This window comes from Vicugna pacos, chromosome 9 (genome assembly GCF_048564905.1).
Source record: "Vicugna pacos chromosome 9, VicPac4, whole genome shotgun sequence".
Classification (NCBI taxonomy): Eukaryota; Metazoa; Chordata; class Mammalia; order Artiodactyla; family Camelidae; genus Vicugna; species Vicugna pacos.
In genome coordinates, this window is record NC_132995.1 from 16574399 (window position 1) to 16595638 (window position 21240).

The 21240-nt window shown below is 37.1% G+C and overlaps 1 long non-coding RNA gene across 6 annotated transcripts in view; it reads left to right on the plus strand.

Annotated features, from left to right (window-relative positions):
- LOC116277585 (uncharacterized) overlaps window positions 1-21240 on the plus strand; it is a 232746-nt gene that overhangs the window by 122138 nt on the left and 89368 nt on the right. For all 6 annotated transcript variants that reach the window (XR_012075560.1, XR_012075559.1, XR_012075558.1 and 3 more), the window contains exon 3: window positions 12879-12935. This is a non-coding gene — a long non-coding RNA (uncharacterized lncRNA). The remainder of the gene's footprint in view (window positions 1-12878; window positions 12936-21240) is intronic.

A 21240-nucleotide genomic window follows, 5' to 3' on the forward strand; every position in this document is an offset into this window, starting at 1 on the left:
GGAATTTTCCAGGTCACACAGGGAGCTGGAGGCTCTGCTGGGCCACCTGACAAAATTTATTGCTAGTGTAACTCCTCTGTTTGTTCTGTTTTTCATGCCATCTTAGACATAGATTTTTATTTGTAATTTTTCCTTCCACGGCCTTCCTCCCTTGCCTTTTTTTGCAAGGACCTGAGAAGTACATTGTTTCTGAATTGTAGCAATTAAAGGTATATTTGGAATGGTTTGTTCTGTGATTTAAATCCCTAAAAAAAAAAAACCAAAAGAGGTTTTGACAGAACTAGGACATGAGAAGCGAAAAGTCAATTAAAACTGATTTTTTTTTCAAGAGCCACATAAATGTTATAAAAGTGCCACATACTTGAGCCATTTTAGCAGTTTTCCATCTGCTTTTGTTGTCTCAGAAGGAAGGAAGTTTTCCTGGCATTTCTCTGAATTTTCTTAAGTGACTTTCCGATCATCACAGTGAGTGGGGTGGTCCTAATTCTCAGTGCTCCAATTTGACGCTGAAGTTTCGAGCAGGCACTCTAAGTCATTTGGTTAGTTTTGCCCCCTTTTGGCTTAGAAAAGAAAAGGATGTGAATTCTTTCACTTGGCAGAGCAAGTCACATTGGGGGTTGTCCTTCGAATACATTTTCCACAGGCACCAATCTCTTCTTGGGCATAAACAGGCTGTTGCTGAACAGACAGACATTCAGGAGATTCTATAAATTGAATCTTCCATCTTCTGCTAATATGGCTTTTGGCAATAAAGCCGTTATCATGAAATGCCATAAAAGGCATCTTTTTTCCTTTTTTTCATCTGTTGCCTACTCAGCATGGGGTTTATTGCTGTTTAGAAGTCTGATTGCTAAATGCTAAACTAGGCAGGTCACTGTGCATAAAGGGCTAGATGGGTCTCTGATATACCACCTGCTGTCCTTTGGGACAACAGCAGATTTTTTTTTGGTGGTAAGACCTAAAATGGCGACAGAGGAATGCTCCCTTGATTTCTGATTGCCAGTTGGACGTTAGCTAGTTGGCACTAGTGAAGATCAGTAAGTGTGTATGCTATGAACTGAGCCAACTTAGGTACTTGTGGATTACCTATTGGGAGTCTGGTGCTGTGAAAAATTTTAGAGCTGGATAAAATAGAAATTCTCCTTTTAAGAAATTTATACCCAAATTAGGGAAATAATGCTGAACAGTAAGAAACCGTTTGAGGACCACCAAATGCCAAAGTCCATTCATTTTATAAAGACTTGGCATTACACTGGGGCACTTTGTAAATGCTCCATAGGTGGTTTATTATTATTATTATTTTATTATTATTATTAAGAGCACAGAAGCAGAATTTTAGAGTGAATGGAGGATGGGCTGGAATATTGATAATGTCCAAAAGAAGGAGGACTTTGGAGAATGGATGGGATTTGTACAAATGGAAGGAGTTTGAAGACAGCATAGTGTAAATTAGGTCAGTACTTAGTTTAGGGTTTGACATTCTTGTGTCTATTAAGCCATTCTTCTAGCTGCTTTCCCCTCCTGAAAATTTATTGTTTGTTCCATTATTATTCCTCTTCTTGTGGGTTTATGCCTCTTTTAAAAAAACCCAAACCTCTGTAATTTTAGTGAGGTTTTCAGAGTAAAAGTAGATGCATATGTTCAAACTATCATTTTAACAGGAGACTTCTTAAAGAGAAATAACTTCATTTATTTTTAACAAAGATATATACATATTATTTTAACAAATCAAGCAATACAGAAAAGTACAAAGAAATAAGTGAAAGTCAGTTAATACTCTACCATCCAGAAATTACTTTTAGTAATATCCATTAAAGATCATTTCATTTCTCATTCTATGCATATGCACAAACACAAGAGTAGAAAGCTTATTTGTTTGTTAATGTTGTTGTTGTTGAGTTGTCAAAGTTCTTTATATATTCTAGATATGAGTCCTTTATCAGGTATATGGTTTGTAAATATTTTTTCCCATTCTCGGATTATCCTTTTTACTTTCCTTATGGTGTCCTTTGCATCATATAAATTATTAATTTTGATGAAACCTGATTTATTTATTTGTTCTTTTGTTGCCTGTGCTTTTGGTGTCATATCCAAGAAACCATCATCTAAGGTCATGAAAATTTACGTCTATGTTTTCTTCTAAGACTTTTATAGTTTTAGCTCTTAAAGTTAGGTCTTTGATCCACTTCAAGCCAATTTTCTTGGAGTGATGTGATATAGGGGGTCTAACTTCATTTTTTTGTATGTGGCTATCCAGTTGTCCCCAAAACGATTTGTTGAAAAGTCTGTTCTTTCCCTATTGGATTGTCTTGGCATCCTTGCTGAAAATAAATCGACTTCTGGACTCTCAAATCTATTCCATTGATCTCTGTGTCTACTCTTATGCCAGGAACACAGTGTCTTGTTTACCCTTTTTTTATAATTAAGTTTTGAGGTCAGAAAGTGTGAATCTTCCAGTTTTGTTTTTCTTTTTCAAGATTGTTTTGGCTGTTCTGGGTCCCTTGAGCTGCTGTGTGAATTTTAGGATTATCAGTTTCTTATCAATTTCTGCAGAGAATCCAGCAGGAATTTTGATAGGGATAGCCTTGAATCTGTAGACCAATTTGGGAATTGTTGCTATATTAACATAGTAAATATTAAACTTATTAACATTAATATATAAAGCTTACATATTAAGTCTCCCAATCCAAAAACATGAGGTGGCTTTCCATTTATTTAGGCCTTTTTATATTTCTTTCAACAATGTTTTGTACTTTTCAGAGTATAAGTTTTACATTTTTTTGTAAATTTCTTCTTAAGTATTTTCTTCTTTTTTGATGGTATTGTGAATAGAATTTTTAAAATTTTCATTTTTGAATTGTTTATTGCTAGATCATGAATGTACAATTGAATTTTATATTGATCTTGGTGAACTCATTTATTAGTTCTAATAGTTTTCTGGTGGATTACTTAGGATTTTTTTATATATAAAATCATCTCATCTACAAACAGAGATTGTTTTACTTCTTCCTTTCCAATCTGAGTGCCTTTTGTTTCATATTCTTGTCTAATGTCCCTGGCTAGAACCTCTGGTATGATGTTGAATAGAAGTGGCGAGAGTGGGCATCCTTGCCTTCTTTCCAAAGTCAGGGGGATGTCTTGCACAATTAAGCATGATGGTTGCTTAAAATTTTTTTTTTGTAGATGCCTTTTATCAGGCATAGGAGGTTCCCTTATATTCCTGATTTGCTGAGAGTTTTTTCAATAAATGAATGTTGAATTTTGTCAAATGCCTTTTCTGTATCAATTACAATTTTTTAATTGAAAATTTTATTTATATATAATGATTGTATGGTTTTTCTTTTTTAGATGGTGAATATGGTGGATTACATTAATTGATTTTCAAATCAATTGATTTTTCAAAACCAACCTTGCATGCCCAGGATAAATCCACTTGATTGTGGTGCTATTATTCTTATTACATGTTTTATATGTTTATATATAATATAATGTATTTCATTTGCTAATATTTTACTAAGGATTTTTGTATCTATATCCATGAAAGGTATTGGTCTGTAACTTTACTTCCTTATACTGTGTTTGTCAGATTTTGGTATCAGGTAATGCTAGTCTCATAAGATGAGTTGAAAAATATTTCTTCTTCTTCTGTATTTTGGAAAAGATTGTGTAGAGTTGGTAGCATTTCTTCTTTGAATCTTTGGTAAAATTCATCAGTGAAATCATCTGAGATTTCTTTTCCTGGAAAAAATCTGAACTAGGCATTCAATTTCTTTAGTAGTTAGAAGACTATTCAGAATTTTTATTTCATCCTCAATGAGTTTTGATAATTAGTGATTTTCAAAAATTGGCCCATTTTATCTAAGTTGTGGAATTTCTGCATGTAGAGTTGCTCACAGTATTCCCATATTATCATTTTAATGTCTATAGGATCTGTAGCCATAACCCCTGATTTTTTCCCTGATATTGATAATTTATATCTTTTCTCTTGTTTCTTGGTGTATCTTGCTAGAGGTTTATCAGTTTTACTGATTATAGCATTACTAGCATCACCCTGATACCAAAATCTGATTGATTTCATTGATTTTCTGTACTGTTTTCCTCCTTTCAATTTCATTGATTTCTACTCTAATTTTATTTATTATTTCCCTTCTGCTGTTTGATTTGCATTTATTTTGCTCTTTTTTTCTAATTTCTTAAAGATAAAATTAGATTATGGGTAAGAGCTTCTTTTCTCATATAAGCATTTAACATTATAAATTTTCCTCTAAGCAATGCTTTAGCTGCACCCCACAAATTTGGAAATGTTTATTTTCATTTTCTTACAATTCAAAATACTTTCTAATTTCCTTTATGATTTTCCCTTTGACTCATGGATTATTTAGAAGCACACTGTTTAACTTCTAGGTTTTGAGGAGGGGATTTTCCTGTCCCCCACCCCTTTTTCCTGTTACTTTTTTCATTACTGATTTCTAGGTCAATTTGGTTATAGTCAGAAAATACAGTCTGAATGATTTTCTTTTAAATTTGTTGAGCTATATTTTATGACCCAGAATATGATCTAACTTGGTGAATGTTCCCTGCATACTTGAAAAGAATTCTTTTTTAGTGTTGCCCTTAGATGAAGCACTCTATAAATATATATTTAGATCCAACCAGCTGATAGCATTGATTAGTTCTCCTATAATCTTGCTAATATTCTATTTGCTAGTTCTGTTAGTTACTGAGAGAGAAGTGTTGACATCTCCAACTGTAGCTGTAGATTTGTCTATTTTTTCTTTCAGTTTTCTCAGTTTTTGATTCATGTATTTAGAAGTTCTATTGTTAGGTACATACACGCTTGGGATTGTTACGTTTTTGTGGTAGATTGATTCTTTAATAATTATACAATGTCTCTTTTTATCTCAGGTAATTTTTTTGTCTAATATATACTTTGCCTAATATTAATATAGCCATTCTAGCCTTCATTTGATTATTGCTATCGTGGTATATCTTTTTCCATCCTTTTCCTTCTAACCCACCAATAATACTATATTTGAAGTGAGTTTCTTGTAAACTGCTTTTAGTTTGATCATTTAAATCAAATTATCAAATTTATCAAATTATCCTTTTGGGAGGATAATATCTCGGTCTCGGTTTCATTGCTTTAGGGATTGCAATAAATGTGCTTAATTTTTCATTCTACTTAGAATCAGTATTTTATTGCTTCAAGTAGAATGTGGAAACTTACTGTCATATAGGTCCTATTACCCTTCTCCCCATTTATGTTATAGTTATTAATTATGTAAAACAACTTATTAGTTGTTCAATACCATTTCCTATAGTTGTATTAAGCCTTTATCTACCTAGTTGGATTCAGGCTTCAAGTTCCAACTAGATCTCTGGGTTATGGCTCCAAAGTCAATTTTGTCTGCAAGACCTTTGCAGTGCTATTGGATCTGCCCCAGGTGTGCACCACCAGCTGTCAGTCTGGGACTTGGGCTGTGGTTTATCCTGTTCCCTTCACAAAGTCTCTGGTAGGCTGCCTGGGGCTAGGTCCATGCATACACAGTCCAGGGCTCTGTCCAGGAGCTCATAAATGGCTTTATGGGCTCACATTCCCCAGCTCCTGCCTCTTCACAGTCTCTCAGATACTGTCACATACTCTGGGTATCATTCTCTTTTCACTCCTCCTGGCCAGGAGGCTGAGGCTTTATTTATCCTGCTGTCATGGAATGGAGAACAAAAAGGGGGGCACTATTTCTCTCAGTTACTCTGAGTGTTAGTAGAACCCTTTCCTGCTCCTCAAACCAGAACAAGGGAGTATGTTCCGTAGCTCACTGTCTGTGCCAATGCCCATTCTAGCTTTCAGCTGTGTTGCATCCAGACTGGGGCTACTGGAGGGGGAAAATATGATTTGATGGTACTTTGCATTATGTCCCTCCTCTAGTCTTGTCACTCTCTTTTCAGAGTCCTCAAGCAGCTGATTCATGCATTCTGTCTACAGTTTACAGCTACATTCAGTGGGAGAGAGGGTGGAGTGTACTTTTTCCATCTTACTTCAACCATTTTGTCTTTTCAAACATTTGTTGACTCTTGACACATCCATCTTTGTCTTCATGAACTTGTACTTTGTTTAAAGTTCTTTGTAATTTTGCTATTAAGGAAAAGAGGAGATAGTCAATCCCTGTCTTTGTTTCATGGATTGTGTTCAATGCAAACTTTGGCTGTTTTTTCTTGCTTTCCTTGGTTAGTATGGTTGTTGCTTTTTTAGTTCCATCTCAAGCTCTTAGGGTTTTGTTGTTGTTGTTGTTTGTTTTGACACCTTTATAACAGGGGCATCTATTAGAAAATTGGAAGATTGAATTTTAAAAGAATTGATTGGAAATCTGGTGTTTTGTTTTCTCTAATTTTGGAACATATGTATACATATACATATATTTATGGTAAGGAAGACCTTCAGATTTTCCCTCTCTTTATGTTAACCAAATAAAAATATTTTAGTTTGTTCATACTATGGTAGTAAAAATGCTTTACATCTGTATATTGCTTTTACACCTTAACATTAGTTCTTTAGTTAGATTTGATGATTACAAGTTTCTCTCTTATGTATCAACATCTACCATACTTTTTGAGAAGGATTATTTTTATTTCACTTTCTTTGGGATATTTGCTGCTTATCCATACTAATTAAGTGCAATTTTGCGAAGTGTCTTCAGAATTGTGAAACTTTTGCTGAGTAGAAATACCTATTCTAGCTAAATAGCCATTAAAAAGAATAAAGTAGAACTATATGTATTTAGGTTTCTGGGATCTGCTACTTAACAGCTGTGTGAAGTTTTTGTATATCTCCGTGCCTCAGTTTTGTCATCTGTATGGTGGGCATAATAATACTATCTACTTCACAGGATTTCTTGAGAAGCAAATGGATACTATGTTGTGAAATTTTTAGAACATTCTCTGGCACATAGTAGACACTCAATAAATGTTACCTTGTTTCAAAAAAAAATATTCTAGTTTCTAGACTAGTACTCAGCCAAAATAGTTGGTTTTTAAATATTTTCAACTTTCCTTGTTCCTATTATTTTAAGATTGTTCAAAGTGTCGACCTTTAACTTAATGCTTTCATGTGATTAAGGAGAAACTGGGGTTTGGAACTAGATTTTATCCACAGGTACACACTGCTTTTAACTTTCACTTTTTATTAACAAAGCTAATGTGAAAGCAAAGTGTTTTCTGTTGCCAATTTAACTTCTTTAATTAAAAATGAAAGTTATAAGGTAATAGTGCCATGGGTGAAGTTCTAATGTCATCAGAAGGGGGAAAATGGGTTTAAAATTGAAACGGTTGGCGTGGTGGTGACTATAGTACTGCATCAGGAATTTTGACACTTTATTTAATGGAAAATGGATACCAATGCCTTAAACTCTTCCAGTATTACCTTTAGAAAATTATAAAACTATAAGAGGCATGACTATGAGAAAAGCACTGATGAAAGCCGAGGGTGCCCTGGGAAGTTGGGAGTTTGAAAGATTAAAGCGTGAATACTCGAGGTTTCAAACTCTGAAAGAATGTGGATCCCGTTCTTAAATGAGGTCAGGCAAAGCAGAATTCCTCCTCACTTTTACCATCCTCATAAAGCTGGCAAGTTTCTGAAACAAACAATTGTTCTGAAATGTGCCGAACCTGATTATAACAAAATCCCAACGATAAACCCTGGTCTACAGTCTTTGTGCTAGTGGGAGTGGCTTTAGGAGTTAATTTTCTTGAGTAAAAAGTAAAGTACCCAGAAAAGTTTTTTCTTTTTTATGGAGGGTCTTTTTTTTTTAATTGTGTATTCCTTTTTTTTGAGTTGTAGTCAGTTTACAATGTGTCAATTTCTGGTGTATATCACAATTTATGGAGAGTCTTAATGACTCCCTCTGATTTCCAATTATATCAGAAAGTATCTTTTCAAACAATAGTTTCCCTTTCACGAAGGCCTCAACCTACTGCGATCAGTTTATCTGTCATGCCTGTGCAGTCCACTTGGTAGAATTTCTAATATTTTGCAGAATTATGTTGTTTCTCCCCCTGAAAAAGCCAATATCATAACAGAAGTGTCATTATACAAAATATTAATAGATTTTCCCAATATCAGTATTATACACAAAGATATTTCAGGCATACAGAATGTTACATCTACAAGGCTTTAACATAAAAATGTCCTTGGCTCGGGACTCACAGTAAAAGTGTAATAGTAAAGCTAAATTAATTTCACGGTAATTTATCATCCTGAAAATTTAAAGTGGGAGGAGGTGAAGGGTCTTTCAGTCAAGTACCTTTACCATATCTTCCAACAAGAACTGAAAGCTGAGGGTTCGTGAAAACCAACTGAAGGATGGTATGTCTGGGTAAACTTATAAGGAATTTTTTCCCCCCAAAATCCACATACTTCATCAAGCCAATAGACGTTGGGTCCCAACAACACTGGCACCTTCAAAAGATTCGGTTTTCAGATGAAGCAACTGAGGCCTACAGGGAGGACCTTTCGAGAGCACCAGGCAGCAGCTGGAATGGTCATCTCGGGCAAGCAGGACTCCCACACCTTGCTTGCTGGCCTTTAAGATCCTGAAAGCTGGGGGCATCTCATCCCCTCCCACGTCAGACCTCTGTGCCTAGCCTGCTGTGTGACAAGGAAAGAGCCATGTGGCCCCTCTGTCCTAGCCTTCAGAGAGCAGAGAGGACCACACATATCAGGAGACAGACAGCAGAAGCCCTTGCCTGGGTTTCTGAATAAGCATCGCCAGCCTTCCCAAAGCATCCCTCATCCTCTATGTTATTTCATAGAATGATCTGGTAAGGAATTCCTCCTCTTTACAAGACCTCTAGGGATGGCTAGAAAATCATCTCCAACCATTTCACCTGGAAATCTCCAAGGGGGACACGCAGGTCCTGTAGTGTTTTCAGCAGCTTTGCAGTTTTCAGCTGCTCTTTGGTATGTTTCTCAGTCCTGTGCTTTTCTTCATTTCCCCCAAGTGATTCATTAGTATTTTTCCTGTTGTACTGGGTTACGGTTAATATCCAAATTAATAGTCAAGGAAGCATCCAAATTTAGGGCAGCAGCTTTTCTACAGGAAATTGGGTGTTATTTTCTTTCCTAACAAAACCATTTAGATGGATTTTTAATTTTTTAATTTGGTTTTGAAATAGCTTCATTGTTTTTATGTGTTTATGAAATGAAAGACATACTTCTTACAAAATGTTATGAAAATCTCCAAAAATACAAAGAGATTGGTTAGCAAAGACTACCCCTGATTCCACTTCCGGGAGACAGTCTCTCTTCCCACTTGATTTAAATCTTTCTGGTCCTTTCTAGGTAATTAGAAATACAGCTGTCTGTATGTGTGTGGTGCATGACTATACTCTCTCTTTAGAACACTCCCAACTCCCTTGTCCCTTCTGTTTGCCAAGTGGTGCCCAAACTTGCTCCTACTTTAATTTTATGACCACAGACCTCAAGTGGGCCCTTAGCCAAGCTCAGCAATATGAATCCATTTCCCTAGTCGGTTCACTCTGCCATCTTCCACTGTTTTATGCCTTCTTTTTCCCTCTCCCAATCCTTAACACCCTTTCCCTTCCTCACATTCAGATGATGACCTTGTTTCTCATTTCACTGAGAAAATAGAAGCAATAAAATGAGTGCTGTCTCATTGCCCAGCCATCCGATCAAACTCACCAGCCTCCTGGCCCCTGTTCCCACTCTGCCTGTCCTCCTGCTCCTCTTCTGGCTGCGAGCACCCCCCGCACATGCACTGCATCCCATCCCTTCTCTCATCAGTTTTCCTGTCAACTCCTTCATCCAGGTAGCTAGAAACATGCTGTCCTCTCAACCATCTTACAAACTTCTTGTCCTCATGACTGCCCCACCTACCACCACATTTCTCTGCTCCCCCTTATAGCAGAACTTCTCAAGAGTTGGGTAGACTCACAATTTCCACTTTGTTGGGGTGTTTTTTTTGGGGAGGAGGTAATTAGGTTTATTTACTTATTTTTTTTTATTGGAGGCATTGGGGATTGAACCCAGGACCTCGTGCACGCTAAGCACATGCTCTACCACTAAGCTATACCCTGCCCCTCCCCCATTTCCACTTTGTACTGACTCTATTTTCTTATTTTCTGTATTCTTAATGCTTTGGCATTTGGGGCCTTGATCCTGAAGACTGCCCCTGGCGGGGCTGGCTAATTCCTGGAGTTAGCAAAGGACTCCGCTGCAAGCACCTTCGATAGACAAACCACTCAATTCAGAGCCCCAACTATCTCCTTTATCAAACTGTCACACACCAAGCCAGTATTCCCCTGCCCTAAGGTCAGGTACTGGGCAACTAGGGACCATCCCTATAGCCCAGAGCTGGCTAAAATTATCCAAACTATCCAATCTTAAGCTTATTCAACCTACCTACCCTGCCTCACCCATTCCTTCCTTTGAAAACCCCACTGAAGGTTCTGCTGTGGGCCAAGCTCCCCTCTACCCTCTGCCTCCTGGGTGACCTTGGTGCTTCCCCATGTGGCCCTGCGTGGTACGCCATGCCTCTCGTTTCTTGGGATCTGTGAGTATAAACTTCCTCTTTCATGACAGTCATTTCTGTGTTTGTGTCCTTTACCAGGCCTGATTAAAACAAATTCTGGGTACACATTTTAGAATACACGTCCTGCCTGGGTTTTCTCTTTACATGGCTGTAATCAGACCTTTGCCCCCAGCATTCCTCCGAAACAGATCTCAGAAGCACATCTGCTTCTCACCAAATTCAATGCTTAATTCTTGGTCCTCCTGTAACTTGAGCTCCAGCACATGTGATAGGTACTCCTCATCTCCTTTTTAAATAGTTCTTCACTTGAGCTCTGGGATGCTACAATCTCCAGGTGCTTCTCCTTCCTCACTGGCTGCTCCTTCTCAGCCTCCTTTGCCCATCCTTCTTCTTTTCTCGATGCCTGCATGTTCCAGCACCCTCCAAGGCTCCATCCTCAGGCACCTTCATGTCTCTGTCTACTCTCAGGCTGGAGGTGATCTCATTCAGCCCCATGGCTTTAGATACCGTCCATGGACTAATGATTCAGATGTTTTTATATATTTATTTTTATTGAGGCAAAATTTACATAACATAAGATTAAACATTCATCATTTCAAAGTGTCTGATTCTATGGCATTTAGTATATTTCCAGTATTGTGTAACCATCTCTTCTACCTAGTTCCCCCAAATTTTCATCACCTCAAAAGGAAGCCCCTTACCCATTAAACATCATTACCTATTCCTTCCTTCCCCAAACTCCTGGCAACCACTAGTCTGCTTTCTCTCTCTGTGGATTTACCTATTCTGGAAAGTTTCTTATAAATGATGATTCCCAGTTGTCTTATCTCCAGCCAGGACCTCTCCCCTGCATTCCTGACATCTAAGGATAACTGTCTCCTGGATACCCTCTCCTGGTCTCTAATTGATACAGCAAACTTTGGGTGTCCCAAAACACACTGTCAAGTTAGTCCCTTACTCCCCTGACTTTCTCATCTCTGGATATGACACCACCAGTCACCTAGTTCTTCACTTCAAAAAAACAAAACACAACAAAACAAAACAAACTAGGAAACACAGTGGTTCTTGTTTTCTGTCTTCATTTGTTTCTCCTCCATACTCCTCTCTTTTCCTTTTATTCCTCTTCCCACCAGTTTCATCCAGCAAAGCAAGGATGGAAAGCTTTGGTGGTGACAGGAAGGGGGGGGCGATAAGACAAGCTGCTGGTCTAGTTTGGTGGATCTTGTCGTAACTGGGAGAATCTGGCACAGGTGACCTAAAAAAGGAAAAGTTAGTGCACACAGACATTTTCTATATCAGAACCTGCCTGGGACAGCTGTGTGCTTGCTGGGCGGGTCTGGCCATTGAAGTCAGGAATGGGGACGGGTCCTAGTAGCAGTCATGGGCAGCTCAAGGCTCCTCTCTGGGGAGAGGGGAAGCCCCCATTAGTCCAGCCCCAAGAGGCTCTTTCTGCAAACTGTCTCCCCTCCCATCAGAACTTGCACTGGTGTCAATGTCCAAATTCAGGTCCCTCTGATGGTGGCCTCTGCCACTGTTCTCTGCTTAAGGGGGCATATTTCGGCTTTAGCATGTCATTCTTCATTCTGTCTGTTTCAAATGTGTTGCTGATAAATATAGCTTAGGACCAGGCGAAGTTTTTCTTTTGGAATTTCAAACCAGATATTTGAAATTGTTATTTTCTCCTTCACTTTAAGCCCTAAGTATGTCAGTACATGCTAACCAGCATGGAAGGAGGAAATCTTGCCTCATGTTGCTGGCATTTTTCTGTGATAGATGTGTAAAGATCTGTTAGCAATTAAAGATTGATTTCATTGTCCAAGAGATCTGGGGACTGGAAGCTTGGCACCACAGGGTATTTTGGGGGTCCAGGAAGTGGGACATGTGCATTATGCATGTTTCTTTCTCTGCTGAATAGCAGCTGCTTCTCTATCGGACGAGTTGGGCTTCCTGGAAAGAAAAGATTTGGGGGAATAGAATTGTATAGAGGGTCTAATGAATGTGGAAGGACTCAGAGTACAGCACTATAAATAGTTAAAGAATAGAAACTTATTTTTAAACTTAAGAGTTAGCAATATTGTAAGTAAAGTGGGTTGACTCTTTTTTTAAACCTACAGTAGATTTTATTTGAAACTGAATATTTAACAGCTAATTGGGTAAGCCTAAAGGCTTGAAATTACACATCTATGAATTTAGGCCTTGCGTTTTTGACACCTTGGATCCTATTCTCCTTCCTTTGCTATTTTTTAACTCACTGCAACAGATGAGGGGCTCTTAAGCCATCTGTTAACCTTTCTTTCTCTCTCTCTCTCTTTTTTTTTTTTTTTAACCATGTAGAGTCGCTCAAGGCAAGAAGACCCAGAGCCAGCAGGACTGAAACAAAAAGTAAAGGAGGTAAGCATGGCTGGAGATCATTGGGTTTGACATTTCAAGGCTTGAGCCTATTAATTTTTTATGCCCTGCTACTTGTATATCGTTAATAAAAATCTGACGAAAAACTTTTTAGGATGTATTTGTTGCTCTGGCTTTGATCTTAATGTTTGCAAACTAATACATTAATACATGTGAAGCCTTAAGGAGGTTTTCTAAGAGAATATTTCCATACATTATATTTCCATTCCCATGTTAGGTAGCAGAGCCTCTGTGGGGTTGTTGATGGCAGTGGCATTCAATTTTGGTGGGAAATGTATCTCTTCGCTTGCCATTAAATGTCACTCCTGAAGCCTATGAAACCTTGTCATCAATATTTTACCAAAATTCACTTCTGTAAGATCCCGTGCTTCTAAGATCTGTGGCCATTTCAAACTCTCCCTTTTGAAAAGAGATGTTATTTGTAATAGTAAAACTCATCCCACATTATGTTGTCAGAAGTCTTGCTGTCTGGTTATTAAAATGTCACTTAGGTTAGGCTGTAGAGATCAGCTCAAGTGAGTCATTATCTCTGCCCCCTTTAAGGTGCTGGTTCCCTAGTAGTGGCAGCTGGGACTGACTAATTGAGCTGCGGTAAACTCAGTTGTCTAGAAACATAACTCATGCCAACAAAAACACGTCATTTTGTTACTTATATGTTATGTGTATGTCCCCAAATGCAAAATGTAGTCATGGCATGACAAAATATTCTCAAAAAACTCCTAAACGGTATTTGAGGTTTGAGGGTGTAATGAATAATTAGATTACATTTGAAATTTTACCTTATAAAAATAAGGAGATAGGAAACTTGAATTATTACTCATTAAAAAATGATTGCTAACCCAATTTCGAACACTTTGCAGGAGACGTGTGGGTGAATCCGTTGTCGAAATGGCTCTTTAAGTTGTTCTTTACTCAAAAGTGACTGTGAAATTCTTTGAATATTTATTATTTATGCTGACTATCAGACAAGCTTCAGTAGTTTTCAGATTTTTATCCTTGTAAGTAATGTTTGACAGGTCGATCGCATTCTGATTTCTGAGTGGTTAATTATTCAGGTAAACGTTAAGTACGTTTTTCTTAGAGGAGAAGGAATGGAAAAAAGCGTACTGTGTAGGAAAGCAAAATTAATTCACTGTCATGACCATTAAAATAACCACCCATCAGAATGATTTAGGGAGATTTCTTTTACTATTGTTCCAAAGAAATGAAATCATTGTAACGATGATTATTTTTGAGGTCCACTAGAGGGAGTCATGCTGTACAGATATGTATTTTTAAATGAAAAAGATTTGTTTGTCATTGAGTTTGTAAATAAACTTGTGGTAATAGTATTATCAAAATTCAACAGCCGTGATATTTTAAGCCTGTCTTTTTATTTATGAATGTTGCTGGGTGGTTGATTTAAACTTGAACCCAGCTTTCCGGTGACAGAGGGGAGTGCTCTCTGCACTTCCACACATTTGTCCTACTTCTAATGGAATTCCTTAATTTTCTAATCCTGTTCACTATCCTGGGGCAATTTTGATATGCAAATAAGCTTTAGCACTTAAAAAAATGGAAGCTTTTGAAATTCTGACTTTCATTTTTTGTTTTTAGAGATTTTTGCGTTTGGTATGGTAGCCCCACAACAGGGAATAAATGATTACAACTTCGTTTCTACTGCGACTTTCAAGAGCATGTCTCCTGACTGGAGACCCTGTCCCTGGACCTCCTGGTGGTCTCCCTGACCAGTGCTTTAGCATAATGGGTAAATGATACCCTCCCACACAGGAGACTTGTCATCATCTGTCTTCCATGATGCAATGATGTGAAGCAGCTTCAGGTTTAATGTGTTTCATTTTTCAAAACTTAAAGCATTAAAGTAATCCACACACATGCTTTTACAAATTTTAAGAAGTACTGAAGGGCTTGCAATGAAACACACAGCTCTGGGTTCATCTTCCTTTCCTCCATGTCACCCCTCAGAGCAATCACTTTATAAAGTAAAATTTTTATTGAGGTGAAACTTACATATGTTCAGTGAAACCCACAGCTGAAAGTCTTCAGATAAATTGGTTTTGATTAATTGGTAATAGTTATATGACTACCACCACACTCTGGGTATAGGTCGTTTCTGTCACCCCAGAAAAGGCCCCTAGATCATAGTGACTTCACCATAGTGAATGTTAAAATAACCACTGATTAGAGTGATTGCTCTAGAAATTTCTTTTACTCTTGTTTCAAAAAAGAGGAAATAGTTGTAAATATGGTTATATTTTAGATACACTAGAGGGAGTAATGAAGTCCATTTTATCAACTTTTTCCCTTATCTCTTATGCTTTTAATATCATACCTAAGAAATCATTGCCTAAACAAGGTCACTAATGTTTACTCCTGTGCTTTCTTCTAAGAGTTTTATAGTTCTTTAAAATTTTTTAAAAAATTAAATCTTTTTTTTTTTTAAATTTTGGGGGGGGTAATTAGGTGTTTTTTTTTGTTTGTTTGTTTTTTTACTAGAGGTATTGGGGATTGAACCCAGGACCTTGTGCATGGTAAGAATGCACTCTGCCACTGAGCTATACCCTCCCCCAAGAGTTTTATAGTTTTAATTTTTACATTTAGGTCTTTGAGTCCTCTGAGTTACACTTTGTGTATGGTGTGAGGTAGGTGTCTGAATACATCCTTCTGCATGTAGCTTTCCGGCGGTCCCAGACTCTTCTTGCCCTCATTGAATTGTCTTGGTACCTGTGTCGAAAACCAGTTGGCCATGAATAGAAAGGCTTACTTCTAGGGTTTTGATTCTCTTCCATTGATCTAAATGTCTGTCCTTATGCCAGTACTGCACTGTCTTAATTACGGTAGCTTTGTAGTAAGTTTTGAAATTGGGATGTATGCGTCTTCCAACTTTGCTCTTGTTTTGCCATATTGTTTCAGCTATTCTGTGTCATTTTGCATTTCCATGTGAATTTTAGATTAGCTTGTCAATTTCTGCCAAAAAAAAAAAAAAAAAGGGAAGAAGCCCAGCTGGGACTTTTGTAGGGATTACACTGAGTCTTAGACCAGTTGGCAGAAAATTGCTATCTTAATATTGAGTCTTCCAATCCATGAAGATGAGATAGCTCTCCATTTATTTAGATCTTCTTTAATTTCTTTCAATGTTTTATAGTTTCAGAGTATAAATTTTATATTTCTTTTGTTAAACTTACTTCTAAGTAAATTTATTTATTCTTTTTGATACTGTTGTGAATGGAACTCCTGTCTTAATTTCATTTCAGATGTACTCATTAATTGTAGTCCTCTTTTTTTTTTTTAAAGTGGATTTCCTGTTTTACAAGATTATGTTGTCTGAGAATAAAGATAGTTGTATTTCTGCCTTTTCAGTCTGGATGCCTGTTATTTCACTTTCTTGCCTTATTTCCCTAGCCAGAACCTCCAGGATGATGTTGAATAGAATGTTAAGAGTAGACACCCTTGTCTTGTTCTTAGTCTTAGAAGGAAAGCATTCAGTCTTTGGTTAGCAGAGATTTTCAATTTTGATGAAGTGCATGTTATCAATTTTTTCTTGTGTAGTTAGTGCTTTTTTGCCTTCTGTCTTAGAAGTCTTTGCCTATATTTGTCCTGCACATCAAATCCAACGTTGGTTGGGAGTGTTTTTCACACCAACAAGCAATGCTCCTACACCAACTGGTGTCCTACAGTCCACTCAATTCTGAGACCATCTTCCTGGAGATAGTGTCATTTTGCACAGGTTAAGAGCTCAGTCCCACAAGATTTCCCTCCACTTCATGTGCCCATTGCAAGCCCATGTTGTTACCTGTGCTTCTGACTGTCCAAACGAGCTACAGATTGGAGGTTCTCATGACCCTCTCCTTGGGTTCAATTCATTTGTTAGAGCGGCTCACAGAACTCAGGAAACCCATTTACTCACTAGGTTACTAGTTTATTACAAAGGATATTAAAGGACATAATCAACAGTGAGATGAAAAGATACACAGGACAAGGTTCTGAACAAAGGAGCTTTGTCTTCCTGGAGTTTGGGTCTGGCAAGGTGGCACGTGGAAGTGTTCTGGTTCCCAACTTGGCAGCTCTCCAGACCCTGTTCTTTAAAGTTTCTACGGAGGCTTCATGACATGGGCGTGACTGATTGAACCACTGGCCAATGGTGATTGATTCCACCTCCAGCCCCATTTCCCTCCCTTCCCCAGAGGTCAGGGGGTGGGACTGAATGTTCCAACCCTCTAATCACATGACTGGTTCTCCTGGCAACCAACCCTATCCTTAGGTGCTTTCCAATAGTCACCTTATTAACATTAAGAGACACCTTTATCTCTTATCACAGGATATTCCAAGGGTTTTAGGAGCTCTGTGTCAGAAACAGGATGAAGACCAAATTTATATTTCTCGTAATAAATGACAATATCACAGTCTACTTCAGGGTTACATAGATTTTCTTCTATGCTTTCAATAGAAGTTTTGTGCTTTGTCTTACAAGTTTGTCTGTGATCCATTTCAAATTAATTTTTGTGTAGTTGTTGATTTCTCCCTTTACTTTTGTCATTTTTGCTTCATGTATTTTGAAACTCTGTTACTAGGTAATATTCATTTAGGATAATTATATCTGCCTGATTGCACCTCTGTCATAAAATATTCCATTTTATCACTAGTAATACTCTTTGTCTTGAAGTCTACTTTTCTGACATTAAAATAGCCACTGAAGCATTCTTATGCTTACTTTTGCATCAGATATATTTTCCCACACTTTTACTTTCAGTCACACTTTCTTTTATATTTTAAATGCACCTTTTATGGTAGCATATAGCTGAATATGGCTTTTATACGTACTTTGACATTCTTTGCTGTTTGGTTGAAATAGTTATTGGTGTGATTAAGTTTAAGTCTACCATCTTATTTGTTTTTTGTTTTCTTCTTTTGGCCTTCATTCCTTTGACCCTTTTATCTTGCCTTCTTTTGGATGAATTGAATGTTTTCCGTATTTTATTTTATTTCTACTATCTGCTTTTTAGTTACACTTATTTTTATTATGTATCAGTGGCTGTTCTAAGACTAGCCATATGTATCCTTGATGTATCAAAGAGCATTTAGAATTACATTGTACCATTATTCACATCTAATACATCTCATTTCACACCACATACTTCCCATGCCACAAATTCAGTAACATTAAAACAGAATCATTCCATTTATCTGCTGTCTGACTCCATCCTTTATGCTATTGTTGTTATATCTTTTATTTCTACATACCTTATAAGCCCTACCTTACAGTGCGATTATTTGGCTTTAAACAGTCAGTTTTTAAGGTAAATATAGGAAGAAAAAAGTCTTGTATGTAACAAAGTTATTTCCCATTCCCAGAGTTCTTTGTTCTTTGCGTAGATTCAAGTTTCCATCAGGTATCGCCTTCCTTTAGCCCGAAGAACTTCCTTTAGCATTTCTTGTATTACAAGTCTAATGACAAATTCTCCTAGCTTTCATTTATCTGAAAACATCTTTATTTCATCTCATTTTTGGAGGATTTTTACTGAATATAGAATTCATTGTTGACAGCATTTTTCTTCAACATTTTAGAGATGTCATTTCATAGTCAACTGGCCTCCATTATTTCTTACAAGATGTCAGTGAACAGCCTTATATTTTTTCAAATATTTTCTGTTCCTCACCCTCTCCTTCTGGAACTTCAATGGTGTACATTGTTAGACCATTTGATATTATCTCAGAGTTCACTGAGACTTTGTTCTTTTGTTCTGTGTGTGTGCAACTTTTGATCTCTGTTCTTTATCCTGGATAATTTCTATTAAACCACCTTAGCAGTATGCTTACTCATTCTTCTGCCCTATCTAATCTATTGTTAAGCTTATTCAGTACATTTTCCATTACAGGTATTGTACTTTTCAATTTAAAAATTTCTGTCATTTCCATTCTCTGCTGAAATTTTTTTGTATATATATATATATTTATTGAAGTATAGTCAGTTTACAATGTTGTGTCAATTTCTGGTGTAAAGCATAATGCCTCAGTCATACATGAACATACATATATTTGTTTTCACATTCTTTTTCACCATAAGTTACTACAAGATATTGAATATAATTCCCTATGCTATACAGTATAAACTTGTTGTTTATCTATTTTATATATATTAGTACCTGCAAATCTTGAACTCCCAATTTATCCCTTTTTTATATGTATTAGTATCTGCAAATCTCGAACTCCCAATTTATCCCTTTTTTATATGTATTAGTATCTGCAAATCTCGAACTCCCAATTTATCCCTTCCCACCCTGAAATGTAGCTATTCTGTTTGTTTGTTTTTTGTTTCATTTTTGGAGGCGAGGTAATTAGGTTTATTCATTTTAACAGAGGTACTGGGAATTGAACCCAGGACCTTGTGCATGCTAAGCATGCACTCTACCGCGGAGCTTTACCTCCCCATTGAAATTTCTGTTGATGCTTTGAATACTTTATGACAGCTGTTCTGAAGTCCTTGTTTACTAATTTCAACATCTGAATCACCTTGGGATCTATTTTTATTGAATGGGGTTTTCCTTCCATGACTATCAGTCACATTTTACAGTTTATTTGTACACCTAAATTTTTAGAAATTGTATACTGGGCATTTTGCATGATATATTGTAGAAACTCTGGATTCTGTTATAGTTCTCTGAAGAGCATTGCTTTATGTTCTATCAAGCAGTCTAATTGGTGGCAAATAACCTTGTCCTTGAGGTTATTTCATTTTCTTAGGGTGACACTTTGTTAGGGTAAGTGCATTTCAGTGTTCCTTTAGTCTTAAGGCAAACGCTGCATCCTGAGACACAGTCCTCTAAAATTCATCCTTCTGTGGTTTTAATGGAAAGCCTGATTGTTTAACAAGTCCCTCTGACTGGGGAGGATTATAAATCCAAACCATCTCCCCTGCAGTGGGTGAAATCTAAAAACTCCACTCAGTTTTGCCAGTCTTTCAGCTGCTGCTTTCCAGCAGGTTTCTTAGTTTCCCTGCGTATTCATAGTTCACAGTGAGCTAAGGATTTGAGGGGAGTTTATATGCAAATTTGGTGACTCCCCATTCTGTGGTTCCTTTTTTTTCCCACCTGGCTTTTTCCCCTCTCAATTTTCAGCTTCTCTGGCTACTTCAGCTCTTGACACTTCAAGCCAGCTCAGGCTTTCAGTTTCATTTCTAGCTGCTCCACCACATACAGACTAGGGAGTGCCTTTGGGGAAAATTAGTAAGACACAGATCTCACCCCGTATAATTCTCTTCTTTCAGAGCTGGAATCCTCTCCTCTTTATGCCTGCTTCTGGTCACTTTCTAGTGCTTTCAAATCATTTTTTAAATATTCGGTCCAGAGTTTATAATTATTATCTACAGAAGTGGTAGACTGACACTACAATGTAGCCTTTCATTATTGAAACCATAATTTCACAGCAATTGTGTTTAACCATTTCTAGTATAAGGTCTTCTGAGGTTATTTCCGTACTCTAAAAACTATGCTTATGCTTGAATGTCTCAACTTCGGAATCATCTAGTGGATTTTTGCTATGTTAGATGAAAATTTAACTTAATTTATGTGTCTGTCACCTCCTCTGGCTCACTCATACCAATATAGTTACATCACTGTTTTTAGTTATTTTAATTGTTACCTATGTAACTTTAGATATCCTTCTTAAAACTATATTTCTTATTTATCAACTTTGGACAGTATCTTAATTATCCATGTTGTAAAATGAGGATATTAGCACTTTTAACCTTCCTTCTTCCTCTTTTATTTTTTTGCCTTTCCACCCCCAGTTCCATGGCATAGTATACCTTTATTTTTGCATTGCCAAGCATAATGCCATTGATTTTCCATTTTATAAACGCAGTTATGGCATCTGTGACTTACCTATGGCTTGACTCAACATTTATTAGTGCAACAAACATTTATTGCAGACCTACCATGTGCTAGCCACTGTCCTTGGTGCTGGGCATACTGCAGTGAATACAATAGTAAAGAAAAATCCCTGCCCTTGTGGAACATACTTTATAGTAGGGAGTGGAGTGGAGGCAGAAAATAAACAAGATGAAGAAGTAAAATATTTAGTATGGTAGTTGTGCTTAGGAGAAAAATTAAGCTACGAAGGGATACAGGGAGTGTGTGTGTGTACATGTGTGCACACATGCCTGTGTGTTTTGCAGTTTAGACGGAATTGTTAGAAAAGTTCTAAAAGGCAGTATTTGAGTAAATTCTGAAGGAGGTAAGGGAATAATCCAGGAGATATCTGGGCAAAGAGTTCTGGGTAGTAAGTACAT